Raw genomic sequence first — 14,667 nt, 5'->3', positions numbered from 1 at the left:
GTCAGAGTGTGAAATGCTTTTAGATTCATCTTTTAGTATAGTGAAGGAATGTTACTGTAAGACATAATTTAGAGAGGAGGAACCTTGCTTGGTGCAGTTGTTTTTCAGATGTACATGTTAAAACCATTGTAAATGTATGAATAAGGAAGGCTGGTGGGGATGTGATGTAGGCTGCCCTTTCTTCTGACTTGCTGTCTTGTATCTGTGCTTTCACTTTTCTAGTTTTTGTTTAGGAAAAAACCCAAAAAACCCGAGAACAACAGAAAATAAAAATCCACAAAAGATTTTTTCCCCCAAAATTCTTTTTATCTTCTGTGAGTAGTTTTCTCCCTGGAATGTCTGGAACTGGAGAATGGAGGTAGAAAGCATGTGCCATTGCAGAGAAGTCTTAGAGGGTGTCCTTAATATTTTTGATCTTGAGTGCTGCCCTTTTCTAAAGGTGTAAGAATCCCTGGAGGTTATTTCACCATGTGTTGCAGTAAAAAAGTGAAATAGGTGAGAGGCCACCTGTGAAACAGCAGCTGCTGCCTCTCCTGCTTGGTGTGCAGGTGCTCAGGTGAGTTGTGCACAGGGAATGGGAACTGCAGTTCCTGCTGTCTTCCTTCTACTGTCTCCCTTTCCTGTGGTGTCAGCAAAATTAGAGCTCCTCCAGAGGGGTTGGGATTGTTGCTATAAGATGGAGAGCAAAGGCAGGAAATCCTTTTGACCATGCTGAACTGGGGGAGGGCAGTCCCAAGGTTTATTCTTTGCATCTGCAGCTCTCCTGTACTGCTCCTGAACTAATTTTTTGTTTTCTATGTTCATAAGCTTTTTCATCTGTACTGAATGAATTTTGAAGGGATCTTTATGCTTTGATAGTGTCATTTCTTGACTGGCTATGTTTAAATAGGAAAACAATGTTAAAACCAAGTGGAAAAAATTCCAAGTACATAGGAGTTCCAGAATAAAACTGTAAAAGTGATTTAAAGCCCTTACAACTGTCCTATCCAGAAGGTAAAAGCATTATATAGAAATGCTAAAGATGTGCTCTCAGCCTAATAGAAATGTGAATGAAGGCATCAATGGAGTGTTTTAAAGTATTTGTAGCCTCTCATTGTGATAGACTTGCTGTCAGGCAACAGAGATAGGTGTTGTGATGCTGATATCAGAAGACCTATAGCAGACTTCTGAGACATATGTGAAGGACCAGTTTTCACTAATCAGAGGCACGTTTATCTGAAAATCTAGTTGGTATCTGAGCCTTGAAAGTGTGACAGGATTAAAAACTAGACTGGATGTTGAATCTCAAATAAAATGCTGAAAAAACCATCTTGTTGCGCTTTCAGTTGGTTTTGTCTGGGTACGTATCACACAGGATCACATTGTAACACAGTTGAATTGTGTATTGTAACTTTAATATACTATTTATTGAGATCTGGCATTTTTATATCACAGGCTCTCTATTTGTCTAATATACATTTTGCATCACTGTACCATATATATAGTTAATGTATATATGTGTGTATTAGCATTTTTACACTCTAAAACCTCTATTTCATGCTTATTGCTGATCTTTCCTCGGGCCTTTTCTAATAGTGCAATTATTGCTTTTAAAGATTAGTGTCCCTTCTCAATACTATTTTTCAAGGAAGTCTGGGTCAGACTTTGAGGACTTTTTTCTGCACAGGTAGGTATTTCAAAGGGTTAATGCAAATACACAAACTTAATAAAATCTGTTAATTTAGAAACTTGACTGACAACTTATTACTGTCTTCATAATGAGAAAGTGAAGTGCATGTCCTCTCACAACTCCTTTCCTAGCCAGGGAAGGAATTAGGTCACAAAGTTTTATCAGAGAAGATGCTTTATTTATGTCTCTGGAATGAAGTTTAGTGTTTCCCCTTTGTGAGATACAGTTCTGATACACCTGCTATGGATGCCCTGATTCTGATTAATTTTGAATTGGAAAGTTGTCTTTGAAGAAATAGGGAGCAGTTTATATTAAAAAACTGAGATTTAACTGAGAAATAACTTAATCCACAATTTCAAGTCCAGTTAAACCAGAAGCCTGTTTGATTCGTAGAGAGAGCAGATATCTTTTTTGAAGAGACCATATTCCTTGCTCTCTTTAGAGTTTTATCCTTAATGTCCATTGAGGAAAAAGACCCTAATAAATATAGGTTGGATGAGTGACACTTTTCCTATTTTTAATTCCTTTCTTAATTTGTGACTGCCATCAAAGAGTAGGCTTAGTGAAAGCAACTACAACATGAGGTGCTAGCAGTGATGGTATTGCAAAGCAAGGAGACATTTCTGAAAAGCAGATTGTCTAATGAGGGAGAGAGAGTGTGAACTGCATGGGAAGAGGTGACATTTGGTTGCATGAAAGCACTCTAGGGTTCCTGATGACATTTATTACTTCTTCAATAATTTAAAATCAGGCGGTGAGTAATGGTGCTGAGTTTATCTACCCTATTTAGATTGCTGAGCAACAAATTGCCTGAAGTTGAGGGAAGTCCTTCATGTTCACCAAAAGCCATGCAAGGCCAGTTCAAATGTAAGCATAAATAGGTCTTCTGTGTGAATATCTGGACTGCTAGGCTGCAAAATCCTTTCCATGCGCAATGATGAAAAAAGCTTATATATACTGCTAAGCAGCTGTTTCCTTAAGTCCTAGTCTGTAGCCATTGCCTTTCACAATGTTAGTGGATTTTTATTTGGAGACAGGGTTGTTTTTATTGAATCTATCAAGTTCTAAATGCTCCAGAGCGGTTTTCTTTCATAGTCTTGCAATTCTTAGCAAAAAGGAGAAAGAAAAAGAGAGAAAGTGTAATAGTTGAGATGTAACTAATTTTGAATGCTGGAACTCATTCCAGCCTTGTGTAAATCTGCATTATGAATGCTGTCATGCTAATTCATCTTTCTAGGATTGCAGGTTGCAACAGGAAGGTTCTAGATTTATCTAGTTTTGAGACACTTAGGTATCTTAAACTGATGAAAGCTAGAAGGCCTAAAGGAAAAAGTTCAGCTAAGAGTGTCTCTCTGGTCTCTCTGAGCTTGTTTCAGACCTGTGCAGTTTTGGCTTCACATCAGCAGGCTCACTTATAAGAGGAAGCAGGCACACAAATGATACTCGTTCCCCAGGTCTTTTACATTCATGTCATTCTTCACACTATTAGCAAGAGATTCCTGAAAATTTTCTTTGTCACTGGCAGCAAGGGTAATACAGCCTTAAGAACACTTGTAGAACAACTCTATTGTTTTCCTGCCTGTTTCTTCTAGAGCACTGATTGACATTCTCCATGTTCCTCTTGGCATGTAAGGTTTTTCTCTGTGTTGGAGATACTCTGTAAAAGTAAAAGCTGACTTCTGAAAGAAAGGGATGAGTGGATTCTTTTATGTAATTAACACAGAATTTTTTCACCTCTGTTTTATTTATGACTGCTTTTATGAGTGATGGTAACAACAGAGAGATTGAATGAATCCTGTTTTTAGTAGAAGCAAGTCTTTAATGTAGGCCAAGTAAAGGTTAACTTAGAGATTAAAAACATTGCATTATTTGAGATGTGCTGGTATTTTTTTTGGAATTATTGAAATTCAGTATTTCTTCACATGGAGGAGCTGAGTGCATGTACATTTAGCTATCAGTTTCTGAGTTTAAAATAGGATGTGCTGATTGTGATGACTAGGGTGATCAAAGCTGAGGTTTGAAAGGGATTCATGACCTTTGTTTCAAAGAGGATAAAGAATTTTTGAAGATGGCTTGTTGGAAAGCCTCTTTCAAGCATTTTGCCAGTCAAAGTGGAATTTGAAGGTCAGCTGCCCATGCAAAAGTGCCAGACAGGCTTTTCCAGGCAACATTGCACACTTGACTTATTTTCCCTCGAGAGATCTATGTGCTTTCCCTTCAGAGTCCTGTGGCCTTGAGGCTACTGAGACTCACACTATGAGCAATGCAGTGAACAGTCTCTTGGAGCTTGATGATTATTACTAGGAGAAAACAGTTGGCTGGAATAGTAAGAGATAATGGCTTGTGTGCCCTTGAAAGGCCTGGAAGCTGATGTGGGGGAGCAGAATCTTGTACTGAAAATGTGTACCCCGTCAGAAATTACAGACAAGAGTAGATTTTAACATGGATAAGGTCCATCATAAATGGACCTTTCTGCATCAAATTCTTTTTTTTTTGTGGGATTGTGGAAGACTTGTTAAAAGGGACCTGGTCATCTGGTCTGAGCTCATGCTCAGGGTAGGATTGTGCTGTGTTAGGTCAGTTCAGTTGTTGGTGGTGAAGACAAATCTTGGTAGGATTCAGGACAATGTGAGGACTGGAAATTCCATGACCACCTTCATGAATCTGTTGCAGTGCTACATTAATGTCCAGAGACGGTGTCTAAGGTTCAGACTGAACCTTCAGAAACCGATGACTGATCCTAGTGGTTTACGGGAATGGCACCCAGTGAACTATTTGCTCACAAAGTACATCAACAGAATCATAGAATGATTTGGGTTGGAAGCGATGAAAGATTCTAATTCTAACACCCTTGCTAGAGGCAAGGACACCTTCCACTAGTCAGGGTTGCCCAGGCCCTCATCCAGCTTGGCTTTGAATGCTTCTAAGGATGAGAAATCCTCAACTTCTCTGCCCAGTAAAAAAAGGTTTTTGTTTTGTTTTTCTTAGCCACATGTGTAAAGATGTATACTAGAATTGAAAGAGTATTCCAAATACTTGTTTCAGAAGCTAACATCAAGAATGAATGTAGAATTACAAAATAGCTTCTTGCCCCAGATAGAAAATATTTTCTATTTAGGAAATACTATGATTTTTAGGAAGTATACATTAAATTTGCTATTCTTTGAAGGTAGAGTAGGAAAATGGTGGGCTTTTCCTGTCACATGAAGCTAATATCATGCAAACATTGCTAAATATCTTCATTTTTGGGTCTTGTATTATTGATCTCAATTTAATGGCTTTGAGTCAATTTGCAGGCTGTTAGAGAAGATGTAACAGAAAGAAGCTTGATCAAAGGAGCTTGCAAAAGAAGTGTAATATAGTATGACTTTCAGTCATGGTGATAAATATGCTGTTTGTGGACAGTATCATAATTACTGTAGATTTGTTTATACTTTAGAATACCAAATGTGTTTTAATGTTTTCCTTGCTCTCTTACCACAAATGGAATGCTGTGTATGGTGTCTTAAAGCTCCTGGAGTATGGCCACTGTTCTGCTTCTGAATGGTTCATCTCCAAAGGCCTTACAGTCTTTCTACTATTTTATGATTTGGAAAAATTATTGATTGTTAACCTACAACTTCATGTTTGCTACATCATGCATAATTACAGAAAAAACTATGATAAATACTGGGAGTTTTAGTGAGAACAGAGACTATAGCTATGCTTAGTCCTTGCAGCTTTCTTAAAAATAAGTATTTTCCAGTCTAAACCTTGTGTTGGTTTATCAGAAAAAACACAGTGGATGAAGCTGCTGTTCTTTCTACAAACACCTGTATTGTGTTATCTCTTTTCCAGATGCTGACATTTAGGCTGCATCTACATAACATGAGGCACTGTCCCTGTAGAGCTTTGAATGAGAGTGCTTAGATGATCAAACTGTTAGAGATGCACCACAGCACATAATCTTTGGGATAAATAGTCCTGTTGAGAAGCAGAAGGTATTATTCAGGGGAGTGTTGTGCTAATTTTGGTTTCTTGTTCTGCAGATATGCCCTAAACCCTTCTTTCAAACATTTAAAATATTTTTTTCTTATCAACTATGCAGCTACTTATTTTTCTAAAAAATTTCCCAGGTTCCCTCAATGAGAATCTGATCCAACAAAAGAATATTTAAGTAGAAGTGCAGCTCAGGAGATCACCAACTTTAAAAGCTGCTTTGCTGTTACTTTTAAGTAAGAGAAAGTTTGTAATTTTTTTCCTGGTGTGAATAAGGCTTTTTTGTTTTATTGATGAGTGAACTTTACTGGCTTTATTTTACATAAGTGATAAATTATTTGATATTATGAGATGCAATAGTAAATAAGTAAATCTTTACTTGTACTAACTATAGTAAATGGATCGGTTTTATGTGTAAATCAACCTGCTAAAGGTCATTTCTGTCTACCATCTCCACATATATCCATTTAAAATACTTAAACTTATTTTTTATTTAAAAAATCGTAGTAAAATTATAAAAAGAATATTATTACTTTCAAGGTGATATGTTATTGTTAGCAGTGTTCTGGAAATGGTGTTGGTAGCAATATGAGAATTAAAATAAACTGTTCTGATGGCTACAAAGAAAATTTTTAGTAAGATTTAATTTTTAAAAGCAAACGCATTTCTATAACCAAAGCTCTGCTGGCTTTACTTGAGCTGGATCATATTAACATAGGTGTCCTACATTTGTGTAAAACTTCTTATTGTAATTTAAGGCTGAAAATGAATTTTGAATAATCTAGTGTTAGGATGAAAGAGACATCTACTCCTTGAATTATGCTTCTTCATAACTATAAATTCACAAGCAATGACAAGGTCTTACAATTATAAACAATTCAATGTTATTTTCAAACTTAATTTGACTTTTATTTAATGGCAGTCACAAAATGAATATCAGGTTCAAGGAAAAGAGCTTTCAACTGGAGTGTTGTGTAGGAAAATGTGATCTCTAAAAGAATTTCTGTTATTAGTAAGGAAGTAGACTCCACTGTAGAGTCTTTCATACATCATGTAAGCACAGATATTTTGGTTTATTGATATCAGTTATCAAAAAGCCAAGTTAAGCTTTGTTTAGCTGGTAAAACCTTTTGGGTGTGTTCATTCAAGGCTTGATATTGTTCTGAGAGTCTGGGACTTTGGCACTCAAACACACTTTTAGCATCCTGAGTGCTCCTGTCTGAAGCCTGGCAGCTGTGGTTGAACCCACCTCAGCCTGTGGCTACTGCACAGGTCTTGTCCAGCAGGATCTGGAGGAATGCAGCACACTGTGGGTAGTTGTAAAGATTTCTCTTGTCTTGTTTTGACAGCACAATATTTGTTAGCCAGCAGACTGCTCCTCAAAAAGCAAACATACACTTTGGGGTGGGTACACATTAATGTGCTTAGTGTAAGGCCACTGTACCCTGAGGCCGTCACTGCGAGCTCTACACAGATAGCTGCATCCAAATCATTTTCATTTAGCTTTAAGTTGGAAGTTTACAGATCTCTTTAATTTATTAGGTAGGTATTGGAGCATCATGTCCAGCAATGGGGGTAGAATTAATTCATTGCTTCATGTGCTTGCTTGATAGAAAATTGTGACCTAATGAAGCTGTTACATTGATTTAGAGTGTTTGATTCTTGCCACAGTCTTTCACTTAAATATTTGTAAAAAAGAGATCTGTGTATGTTTGCAAAATTTTCCTCAGTGAAGAGACATGCTTTTTTCTTCCCCTTAGGCTTGCTTGCATGGATGATACTTTAAAACAAACATTGTAATGACACAAAGACATATTAGGTGCAGGTTGGTTTAGAACTTTATCTTGCGGAAGCAAGGAATTGAGAGAACAGTTCCAAAACTTGAGCCTGAATGGAGACTTAAAGTAATATTTTCTTTTTGTGGTCTAACAATTACTGTGTAATCAAATTTGGAGATGCTCAAAATAACCCCCATAAGATTAGGTTCTGTATCATCAGGACTATACTTACATAGTAATTATTTCATAGGGAAAACACATTCACCTAAAAATGAGAAATGAGTTTATATATTACTGAAGCTTCCTGAAATGATTGGCTGACTCAGTAAATTCATTTTGTTTGAGCATTTAATCAATCTGAAGATTTTCTGATAGTGTTCCAGAAGTTAGCAAGTAATAGAAAATGGATTAATTTATTTGTCAATTTTCTGGCTTTGAGCTGATTTGCGATAAGTGATTTTTAAAAAAGAGAAGAAAAGTAAGTTTGTGTAACTCTTGCTGATTACCACCATTACTGTAATAACTTTCACATGTGGCCAAAACAATCCTCTTCTGGAAATGCAGAATCACAAGAATTTAGTTGTGTGGAGTAAAGCACATGTCTCAAAGGACATGCCAGATTCCCAGAGGGAAAAGAAATGTGATCTGTTGATGGGGTGTGTCTCTGCTTATCCAGCTCTGGAGGAGAGCAGGAACATCATGCTCAGAAAAAGAATCTGAAAGCAGAGATGTGAGCGGATTAAAATGTTGCGTTTGCCTTGCACTCTTAGCGTGAGGTCACTGTTGTTACCTCGTGCTTATGTTGGTATCTGCACACTGACCTTCAATCTGGCTTTATCTTGGAGCCAACTGGCTGCCTTAGCAATATTGCACAGCAAAAGAAAGTGGGGAGACTGGCTTCTCTCGCAATCCATTCCTGTGGCAATTTGAAAAACTGGCACTTGCAGTTCAGAGAAAAAGATTAGAAGATACTTGGGAAGTAAAACTGTGTGGAGAAATTCAATAATAGCATTTGTTTTTCTTCTACTCTCCTAAATTCATTTGGCTTCCAAAATATTCCTCACAGAATGCTGAGAAAATGTTTCTGTAACCTTTTGTAAATGTGTTAACTTTTAGGATTCATCATCCAACAAAGGGAAATACTGAAATATTTTGTTGAAAAGAAAAAAAAAACCCACACAGTTACAAAACCTGTTAGATATTCTTGACTATTAGATTAACTGGAAGAAATCCAGGTGACTTCCTGGAGTTACCTGTTGCTAACAGCAATCATAACTTTGTGTTTTGCTGTGCCAATTGAGTTTTTTGTCTCAGCATAGGTGGAGTTGATAAAATGTTCTCTTCTTTTTGTTTTCAGGGATTAGAAAATACCGATTAAACTGCTTTATGCTGTGCAAACCCTGATGAACCCATAATTGTGTCCCTGTTCTAGCAATATATACAAACACAGTCTTGTGGAAAAAACAATACATTTGTTGCTGAGAAAGACACAGAAAAACCCCAGGGTGCCAAGTTTGAATGCTCCAGTGCTAATTGAGACAGTCATGCAGATCTGGAAACAGTTAGAGATAAGATTGTGCCTTTCCATCACTGCCATTAAACGGAGGCTATTTTTGGGCTTTGTAATCAAGTCATCAAATCTATGTATCTAGAAGAGGACTGAAATTTGTCCTCTGAAATTAGAAATTCTTAAGAATTATGGTTCTTTTGAACATGCAATTCTCTACTTAATGCTAGGAGGATATTTCTAGTCTTTAGGGAATATTGTGATTCCAAATATTCACATAATACTTCTAGTTTAAATTTTGTATCATTGAAGAGGGGGTGACAAAGATGATTAAGGAACTGAAGCATCTGTTTTATGAGGAAAGGCCGAGAGAGAGTTGGGCTTGTTCAGCCTCAAGAAAAAACAACTGAGGAGGGACCCCATCAATGTCTGTCAGTCTCTGAAGGGAGGGTGGCAGGAGGATGGAGCCAAAGTCTTGTGGTGCCAGGCTATAGGAGAAGAGGCAAAGGGCAGAAACTGATGCACAGGAAGTTCTGCCTGAATATGAGGAAGAACTTCTTTACTGTGGGGGTGACCAGGCACTGGAGCAGATTGGCCAGAGAGGCTGTGGAGTCTCCCTCACTGGAGATATTCAAGAACCATCTGGACACAATCCTGCACCATGTGCTGTGGGATGGCCCCGTCTGAGCAGGGAGGTTGGAGCAGATGACCCCTGTGATCCCTTCCAGCCTGAGCCATTCTGTGAACAGGAAAGGGAAAACAAAACAATAATCAGAACTCCTATCTTAAACAAGTGTGGGGGTTTTTGGTGCTTTTTCCACTTTTGTCTAACTCACTGGAGAACACCCTAGAGGTGTATCTTATAGAAGGATCTTCTCAGAGAACTAAACAGGGATGATTTTTAGTACCTTCTAAGTAGATAGATTATTTGTTAAGGACCACTATAGCACAGATGGCTTGAATCAATTGTATAAGGGAGCAAAGTGAGCATTCTTAAAATATTTGCTTCTTTTAACATGACTTAGCAATGACATCTGTTCAAAGGCTCTTTTGAAAAAGGCAGGTCAATGAATCACTGTGAAATTCCAAATTTAACTTTGCTATTTTGGTTTGTTATGATTGGCTCATGCTGCTTTTCTGGGCATACATGGGCTATTCTCTTCAGTGTGAGAAGTGATTAGTATTCTGAACTACAACAACAGCATCTCATTAAAATCATTAGATATCTTTGAATCTACTGGCAATGCCTTAACTTCTGTCTTGCCAGTTGTGACTCAATTTTTGTTATAGTGTAGAAAGTTTTGTGCTGGGAAGTTTTTGTTCCATGTTCAACTCCAGAGAACTGACATATTATATGATTGCAGGAAAAGTACTGTATGGAGACTGAGCCAATGACACTTTCAGCATCTGTATTTCCCTCAGCTGCTATCTGATGTGCAGTGGCTGGTTGGGATGCATGGAATACCAGCTGTTGAATTGCTGCAGCAAAGGTGCTTACCCACTGCTCCCAGCTGTGTGCTTGAGGACCTGTTTCTAATACCACTTCTTCTGGGGATCACACTTATGCAACCTTGTCCAACTACTGAGAAAACTTTAATGTAACTTAATTTTTTGCAGCCAAAATTATTTGTTGTATAAACCATCTCACTATTTGCATAACAGCTTCACCATTAGGTATCAGGAAATGACTGTGTAGGTGTTGTGTAGTTTGGATCTTATATTTATAGAGGGAATCATTGCTGCAAAGTACGGAGGAATTGTCAGTATCTATCTTGTGGAAAGCGAGCATGAGTAAAAATAATCACCACCTGCAAGGCCTTTTAAACTTGCTATTTCAAAGCCATAGGTTGCTTATTTCAACATCAACAAGAATATAATGAAAGACTAAATGAAATCTAACTTGTAAAGAAAGCAAGCCCTATGGTCTGATTTCAGAGTGTGGTTGTCTCACATGTGCTGTTCTTTGAAGGATTATGAAAAAGGTGTTGTATGTTTTCAGGAAAGTCTAACTTTGAGACCCTGTGGCCTGTTCCTTGCTTAGATTACAGCTGCTTGATTTCTTTATGGACCAAAATGGTCTTTCAACTTACCTGTCAGCTGCAGAATCATAGAATGATTTAGTTTGAAGAGGAGCTGTGGAAGTTGCTTTGAACCCTGTTTAAACAACAGGAGGTTGGACATGCTCCAAATTTAGCTGGACAATCCAGGGTTTGTCTAATGCGGGGTTTGTCTAAAATGAATTTTGATTGCTTCCAGGAATGAAGTTCCAACAATCTCTCTGGTCAACCTATCCCAATACTTGACCACTGCCATGGCGAAATTTCTGTACCTAAACAGAATGCCCCTTTTTGGAACTTTCATGCTTCTGTGCACTTTGCAGTGGAGCCTGGGTCCATCTCCTCTGTATGTTCCCATTAGGCGACTGCTATCTAATCTCATTTCAAAAATGAATAAATAAACCTACATAAGACAGCTTACAAAAAAACCCCTGAAAATCCACATAGCACAAGATGGACCTAAGATAGGCAGCATCTTAACTTTTGGAACTGCCCTACTTGTGCATGAGCAAACTCATTTTCACCTAAAGGCATGTGTTGGTTCTACTGCTGCATTTTCTCATGGGTAGGGGAAAAAAAATCTAAAATGTCTGGTAACCACTAACTTCACCTGGATATAAATTAATAAATAAATTTTAATGCTTGCAGAAGGCTGAATAATCTATAAGTCTCATTGTGTAGAAGGATGTCCAAGTATTTTTTTCTTTTTGGTAAAAACCCCACCATACTTAATTTTAGAATGCAGTTAAACCTCACTTCTGGTGAAAACTGTAGAACTGGGATGTCTTATTGGAAGTGGAGCTCAAAATAGGGATTTTACCACCTCTGAACTCTTTAGAAATTGACTGTAATGTTCAAAACTGGAAGCTATATCCTTTTAGTTTTCCTTGACAGCACAAGGTTCTGTTGCTTCTCAGACTCTGTAAGAGATGTAAAGAAGGAAATCTAGGCTGTTTGAGCTATTATGAAGCCATAAGTGTAATGAACATGTACTGTGTTTCACTCTTTCAGTTTGCCCTTTGAATAATCTTATTTCACAGAACAGATACTGCATGTCAAGCCAAATTTTATCAAATCTTAGAGCCCTCAGGACTTCAGCGACTTCAGCTACTGTAATTTTCTTTCTGTTCCTTATTTTTTACTTGAGTTCTTGATTCATGTTATGAATTAATCATGTTGCTCCTATATTTATTATATTGAATAGTCTGAGGGAGTCATCTTCAGCAATGTACACTATCCCTCTTAATTTCCTTAAACTTGCTTTGAGAATTATTTTGCTTACAAGTAAATGCTTTTTCTTTCATATTTGTTTGATTTAGTAACTTACTAATATGTAGTCATTGTTTCATAATCAATATAAAGAACATTACGTCTTGTTTTATAATGGATTTTTACTTTACTTTTATGGCAGATTCCTCTGGCTGTTCTCCTAGTTGAAACTTTTTTTTCCCAGTTGCTCTGTAAACTGTAAACAAAATATTGCTGAGAGCTGAGACAGTTTCTGCTGCAAAAACCTACATCTTTACGGTATATCGTGTTTAAAATACAAATAAATGCCTGAACCTGTTCTAGGTAGAGCCTTTTGAACATGTCTGCTGCTCATATCAGCACTGGAAGTTGTAACAGTAAAATATGAACCTCTTGGATTAGTGGTACTTGGACCTTGCTGTGTGTTAGCACATACCTGGATTCTCTTTCCTGTGTGCTTGAGACCTTGTAATGACATTGGCAAGAAACAAAAAATAAGATTTACAATGAAGTTTCTATAAAAATTCTTTTTTGTTCCTAAAAAAGTGCTTTTTGTGTCTGAAAACCTACCAAATATGCACATTTTAGGTAGAGCATAAAGATAATGTGAGGGATGGAGAGGGATTACTGCAGAGGAAAGAAAGAAGAATAGTTTCTTCTGAACCTGAAATTTTCCAGTAGAGATGCCACATATTTGAAAAGCAAAAAGGAAGACTGACTTTCAGGAGTGGAACAGCAAAACATAAAATATTAATTACTTGAAGCTTCATAGCTATGACCATGAATAAATGGTAGTTAATAAGGATACTGGGAAGCATCTGATGTGAAGGTCAGGCTGACTTATGCTATAATCAATGTATAAGTAATTATATTGCTCTAATTTCTGTAGAAAGGATAGAACTGTGAAAATCAAGGCTTTTAAAAATTTGTTGGAATATGCAGTGTTGTTGAAAGTAAAACGTGCCATGAAAAGAGTAAGAGACCAGATACAGGATACAGAACAGGAACAGGAGATGGACAAAGACATAGATGCATTCCTCAGTGTTGAAAACTTAATAAAAAACCAGGTGTAGAAACCATTATTTGAGGAAATCAGTGCTGTCTTGCTGCCACCTTATGCTATCATGCTATAGAGACACACCTTGAAGTCAGGATATGTTCTGCCAAGTCTCTGCTTCTGAAGTTCATAATTTTTCTCCTGCAAAAGATGTGAACCTCCCGTGGCTTTAAAACAGCTAGAAAGCAAGACTTACACACACTCTATGAAACTCCTGCCACATGAAGTGCTAGCAGGGGGATAGCTGTGAAATTGTAGCTGACAACAGGAGCTCTGTGGTAGGAAAAGCTCTATCATTAGTGCTCTGCAAACCTTTTCAAAGGGAGGCACAAAGAGGAAAGCTGAATTGGTAATGCTGAGGCTGGGTGCTCTTACTGAAATGGTAAAAGGCCAATGCAAAGTTTTATGAAGTCCTGGTTATAACTCTACATGTAGCAAAGTTAAAGAGAAGATGCTTTTTCCTTTTGAATTTCAGCCCAATACATTGCTCTAACAGATCAAAGCTCTTTGAGTTTACACTGTAGGGATAATCCTTTTACAAGAGATCTGCTGTGACATCAGGCAGCATTTGTTTGTGTGATGTGAGCTGTGGCAGTCGTTGTCTGACAACTTCTTCAGTTTTTGTGTTTTCTCATGTTCCAATGGTTACAGGATGTGACTGTAGGCATGTGATGTAGATTTTGCTGTCTCTGTAGCCAGGAGCCATGTTATACAATGTCTTTGCACAAACATGTAATCTGTAACATCAGCAAGGCTGCCATGGCGTGTCAGTGCTCTCCTCCTGCGTCCATTCTCTACAATGCCAACTGCCTAAAGCATTGTAGAGAAAACCCAAAATATGATTGCTGTTATTAATAAATAGGAATATTTCAAGTGTCAGCTTCTTCTGAAGGCTGATCCATCTCTATTAATGAACTTGTCTCAGGATCAGATTTCCTTTGCTGGAGAGTTGTTCCTTCCCAGTTCATGGATATGCTCTTGGCTGTCCCCAGCAGAGCCAGTGGCACTCAGCCCCTCACCTGTGTGTGCCTCGGGCACCATGCCGTACTCTCTTAGCCCATGTGAAAGATCACAAAACCTAGCCCTGCCCTAAAAGACGCTGATGGTCCATGTTCTACCAATTTTTCCTGCTTTCTCTGTCCAAACCTGCCATGCTGCATAAAGCCATAAGCTCCAAGAAATAACAATGAAAAGAAGGTTATAGCTCTGCCTTTCTTGGTCTCTTCTCAACAGGTACTGAAGTGAAAGTACTTGAAGAGCTTTAAAGGCTCTCTTGTTTAAGTAGTCTGGCTTTCAGCACAGTAACAGATTTGTTGTTCTAATGTTGTAAGCTCAAAATTACAATGTTTTTTCATTTAACATTGCTGCATGCT

The sequence above is a fragment of the Zonotrichia leucophrys genome, chromosome 4 (genome assembly GCF_028769735.1).
Source record: "Zonotrichia leucophrys gambelii isolate GWCS_2022_RI chromosome 4, RI_Zleu_2.0, whole genome shotgun sequence".
Lineage (NCBI taxonomy): Eukaryota > Metazoa > Chordata > Aves > Passeriformes > Passerellidae > Zonotrichia > Zonotrichia leucophrys.
This window is presented reverse-complemented; position numbering follows the sequence as displayed.